This window comes from Trachymyrmex septentrionalis, unplaced genomic scaffold (genome assembly GCF_001594115.1).
Source record: "Trachymyrmex septentrionalis isolate Tsep2-gDNA-1 unplaced genomic scaffold, Tsep1.0 scaffold29, whole genome shotgun sequence".
In the NCBI taxonomy this organism is placed as follows: Eukaryota; Metazoa; Arthropoda; class Insecta; order Hymenoptera; family Formicidae; genus Trachymyrmex; species Trachymyrmex septentrionalis.
In genome coordinates this window covers 548955-554594 of record NW_017305451.1, presented here as the reverse complement: position 1 = coordinate 554594, position 5640 = coordinate 548955, and the positions used below count along the sequence as shown (strand labels likewise).

Sequence of the window (5640 nt, the reverse complement as noted above, 5' to 3'; positions counted from 1 at the left end):
ATATATATATATATAATTTTGTATTTACTAATTTCTACAGAGGCGCGATCAAACTAAAACTGCCTGTTTACAATTCCGTGAAACGATTTCGCTTTAATCCCGGAACAGCGCGACGGCGAATTTCTGGAGCACCGATGAATCTCGGAGCAGGGATGCCTAAGCTCTTTCATAAGACCCTGTATTTGAACCCCGTCACATCGCCCCGGCGAGCAACGCGTCGACCGGAAGACTCGCCTTATTTCTCCGGCAACTTTGGCCGAGGGAGAGATAAATCCCGTCAACGTTCGCGGCAACTTCCAAGCTCGCGGAACCGAATAACGGATATTACGGTGGAGGTGGAGTGGAGGCTCTCCCAGCCTTCGGCTTGGGAGCGACAACTCCGGGAGACTCGAATAAACCTCGAATTGTGCCCGACCGACGCGACACGCAATATCCTGGGAGAACGAGACACACACGTGGCTGGAAGCTGGGAGTGCTGGGAGTGCTGGGACCGGTGTTACACAAACGTCGCTTTAGCGCGAGAGCCTGTTCGATGTGTACTCCACCACACTCGCGCGTGTGGAATATTTCGGTGCCCCGGCTCCGTTGGGATGGAGAACACCCGCGGGATGTTTTAGTTTACAAGCTCGACATGTTACTTAAGGGCATATAACTAAATTTCCGCACAAATACATAATTTGCGCAACAAGTTCGCTAATCTCACAATCGCTGCTGTACTTGCCGAAATTCTCACGCGTTCTCCTTTTAGGAAAGAAATTAACACTCAGCGCTCTCTCTCTCTCTCTCTCTCTCTATTATATTGTATTATTTACCATGTTACATATTATATTATATGTAGATATCGCTTATATATTATACATATTATTTATCGTATAGTCTGTTTTCTGTAACCAGGGATGGGCAGCACTGAAAGATATGTATTTAAAATACGTATTCAGATACAATTTTGTATTTTGTATTTTAAATTTGTTTAAATACCGAATACATTTAAATAATGTAAAAATTGTTTTGATTAAAGTTAAAATCGCACCATTGTTGAATCTCAATCTAAAGTGCTTTCCATTTCACGCATGATGTGCATAATGCATAATCATTTATCCTTGTTTACATTTGGTGAACAACAACCTCTAACGACGTTACGTCTCAGCCAGGAGTGGGCAGTATTTGAAATACAATATGTATTTAAAACACGTTATTTTAATGCATTTTTATTTCATTGAGAGTATTTTGTATTTTGCGTTTGAATACTTTTTTGAGTATTTTGTTCTGTCTATAACCTTCCTCATTTTTGGTTTACTTTTTCCTCATCATTATTTTACAAGTATTTAGTTTTCTAATATTATATAAATTTCGCACGTTGTAAGTCTGTACATAATGTTTTTAACATTTGAAAGAATGCCATCTCAATAAATAGCGATATCTATCTTTCTCTCCTTCTTTAAACTGCACGAATCTATTCTCCGAATGTATTATTATCATTTCATTGTAACTATTATCTGCAGATATACTTGGATAATTATATTAATAATGCGTAAAAGAGGAGTGACAGTTCAAACACAATATACACGCGCGCAAATTTTACAGTTTCTCAAATTCGTCGCAAACACGAAATGATTTAAAACACGAAAGCTTCAATAAAAGCAGTCTACGTCTAGCTAAGTTAGTGGCAGTTGTTGGATTAATTTTGCTAATGAGATCGAAACTACGGGACGACGTCGCGTCGGTACCACCGAACAGTTCAGAACTGCAGCAAGAGGAAGTCGCGCGACGTTGTACGCGACGGATTTCTTGTTGACTAACTGCGTCTCCTTCGCAGTTCGCGGGCTACGGCCTGTGACCGGCTGTGACAACTCGAACCGGTACAACCGGAAAGAAAGAAAACCGGCAGGATTCTCCATTTCCACCTCCGTCCCACCTGTAATCTCTTTCTCCGCGCGATTGTCGAAACAAGTACGGGTTATAATCAGATACCGAGGCTTGCTTAAATCTCAAAAAAATCTCGGAAAAAAAAACACGTTGATTCGCGCTCATGTACAGATGATGACGCCGACGGTATTCTCTTTCCTTACATTTGCGCAAAGGTCAAGTATGTGCTGCCGGCGTTATGCGAGAATGAGGCAGTCACGTGTAGCGTTGAGTGCGCGTCGTTTTTCCTGGATTATCTCCGAAAGTTCCATAAGCGCGAGCACGTTTATTACGACTTCAGCATCAAGAACCCGACATGTCCTTTCCATTTCATTCTTCCACTCAAGACAACAAAGTGGCAGAGATTTTATATTACGGAATGAATGAACGATGCGAAATATATTAAAAACAGTGCTTTATGGATATTCCGCTCGTATCTCATTTACAGAAATAAGGCTGTAATTGACTTTTTTCTCTTTTCAAGCGGAAACATTGCGAGAGTGCGTCGTTATTGATACAACAAAGAGAGAGGGGCAGAGGGAGGGAGAGAGAGAGAGAGAGAGAGAGAGAGATGTCAATAATTCCACGTCAATACGGCGAAAATGATGAATAGCGTTCCGACTGGTTTTATTAATGAAAAAAAGCTTGTCAGCCCTCGAGAGTAATACTAGTTTCAATGGTCACCCATACCCGGGAATGCCCGAGACGTAAATAGAATACGCACGCGCTTTCTATTTGTCGTGTTTCTATCCCCGTCAGCGTATTTGCAGTTCGGACTTCGGAATGCAAAGAGCGACCAGCGCACCCCGATTTTTTGGCTCGCGTGCATTTGTTCCCTGCAGATATGAAAAATTTTCACGCTCAAATGGACAATCTAAATTTACCGAGTGCGAGAAAGCGCTGACCAGGGTGGGTTCTAAGAATAGTCACATTTTCCAGTTCGCTGTGGTACACCTGTGCGTCTGGTCGGAGCACTCGGGAAAAATTCATGTTGCGCAAAACGTTGGACAATTCACAATGTTTATCTAAGAAGAACGCAACAAACGTGCATTTTCCACGAGGTAATTTTACGAGGTTTTCCATTGTTTTCCTGATGCATCTTTATTTACTCCGCGGATGGTGCGTGCGGAGAGCACGTTGCGTAAATAAAATTTCGGTAAAGTATCGTATTCATTTAATTAAATAAAATATATGGCATCCCCGCAAATAAAATGATACAAGTAAAAAATATAAAACTGTTCAGAAGAGAGAAAAGAAAATTATTATATATATATGTATATTTTAAAATTAATTATTTATTACGGCGGTATTAAATTTTAATACACGTCAATCTTCATTTAAACATACGATTGAGTCATTCGTGCCCTGTATATTCCTTTTTATTAAAATAGCAACAAGTAATTGATTAGTCATCTAATTTTTTTAAATACATAACGTTACAAATGCTTTCTAAAGACATTAAAGTATGCGTAAAAATTATTTAATAATTTCTGCATATTTGTAAAAGAAATGAAAATTAATCTGGGACATGAATCCACTGTATGTAATAAAAGAGCTGAGAATCATCGTGCGTACTAAGGGTTAGTTAAAACCTAATCATAAATTGCTTGCTTCACGTTTTCTAGAAGTAGTGATATATAATATTAATAATGAGATATTAACTTTGTTACAGTACTATATTAACAGAAACTTTACAAACTATTTTAATTTGTGTTACTTTTATTTGAGAAGTATTTGAATTGAATTTATAAATTATTCATTTTTCCTAATTAAAGATATATTTAGAACGTGATATGAGAATTATACGAAATTCAAATAATTTCGATTTATATCGATTTTTATATTTATGCGATTTTTATACTTGTATTTTATATTATTGTAATCGGATGCTACCACTTTATTTCGGAGATGATATAAAAGGCGGATTAAATCGACGTGTGTGTATCTTCGATACTTCGTCTAACGTTCGCAGCTTTAAAAAAAAAAAGCAGCCGCAGCAGTCGCGGATGTGCTCTGAAATCGAAACCTTACATCAGAATCTGGCCATGATCAATTTCGTCAAAACAAGAATGAGAAAGAAGAATATATGCAGGATATATATGTATGTTTCCGGATTAAATCACCGTTACGTTTAAAATATAAATTTAGGACATCAAAACGAACAAAATACAGTTGAGAAACTGACGACTAGGTATACGTGACACAATATAATTAGACTCATCGAATTTCGATTTTAGAATACAGAGTGCTCTCAGGAAAGAATATCTATGTAAATATGTCGCTAGCTGAGTACGAAGTAAATTACATGAGCGAGGAATTAATATCATTCATAAGACGAGCAGTAACCTCGTTTATAAAAATAATAGTATTTAATGGCACCTGCGCCTAATATAAATTAGCCATCTTCGCTAACTATTTACACTAATACAAAATTTTTCTCTAAAAATTTGCTCGTAAATGTTTCGTTTAAGATCGAGATATTCTTAAGTTACAGAACAATAGGAATTTTTTTGTTCAAAACCTATCGATAAGAGAACGAATAGCTGATTATGCGTCTGTATAATTTTTTCGCACGCATGCATTATCCATTGTAATGATTAATGAGAGCACTTCATGCACTTTCTGCTTCAAAGCAACAAAAAACCAAAAGTATTTCGACATTGTTCATTCCTACAGTTCTGTAACTTAAGAAGTCAATATCTCTTTAGAAAAACGGATACATTTGCAAACGAACTTCTAAAGAAAAATTTTATTTGTTTTGAGATCCTAAATTCATATTTTTAATTTGGCGAGAATACTCTGTATACTCTGTATCTTTTCTTTAGGCTATCTCATTCTACGAGTAACTTATATTATCTCTCTCATTATAACATACTGAAATTGATGAAAACGATAGGTCTTTCGAAAGTTCGCCATCTCGTAATCAGACTCTGAGTACTCCGAGTTGTAGTAGGTGTCTCTACTCCGAAGTCCGAAGTGGAAGACCGCGATCGCGCGGTCACGTGATCACGTCATGTGAACAATTCGAAAACGACGCGTCGCAGCGTCGAGTGTTTCTTATCTGTACATAGTGAACTATGTACGGATACCATTCAGGTATCATTTTATCTTTGTTTTTCATCGAATGCTAAACGAGGATAAAATGATACTTAGGGAGTAACTTGAGTGGAAATCTGCTTCTGGGACTCGGAGTAAGTTGGCGCGGCTTGAATTCGCTACGCTTTGCGCCGCGCCATCCGTTTGTCGCCTTGTCGCCTTGTGCGCGCGTGTGTGATGTGAACATCATACACATATATACATATACGTGCAACACTTACCTGACGGTTTTTGAGATCTCGCAGAGCAGCCACGAGCAGCATCCACCGACGATGATACCTGGCGACGCGCGTCACCGCCGCCGGCGTGAAACTCGCGTAATGGCGTATCTTGGCACTGACCCGATAACGAAAGAAGGAAAAAAAAACTCGATCGCGCTTGTATACGACACTGACTCGCGACGTGTCTCTGATCGACGTACGTCACCTCGCGACGGACCCGCGATGACCAAGAACGACGATCGCACGAATGACAGTGTGCGGCAACCAACAGATTGCCTCGAGACTGACGGAACGTTACGCGCAAAATCCTTCCACAACGAAGGTCGAAGCGCGACTGATTTGAAGTGCGCCGCAGTCGCGCGCGGCAATGGTTCATCGTGAAGTGCGCGCGCGTCACTCGCTGCCCCCCCCTCTCTTT

At 39.4% G+C, this 5640-nt stretch overlaps 1 protein-coding gene across 1 annotated transcript in view; it reads right to left on the bottom strand.

The window, feature by feature from the left end:
• The window catches only part of LOC108749375 (CD151 antigen-like), a 129483-nt gene extending 123910 nt beyond the window's left edge, over positions 1 to 5573 (bottom strand). Inside the window, exon 1 of the mRNA XM_018488022.1 lies at positions 5223 to 5573. The gene's annotated coding sequence lies outside the window, so the exon portion shown is untranslated. The remainder of the gene's footprint in view (positions 1 to 5222) is intronic.
• Between the last annotated feature and the right edge of the window lie 67 nt (positions 5574 to 5640).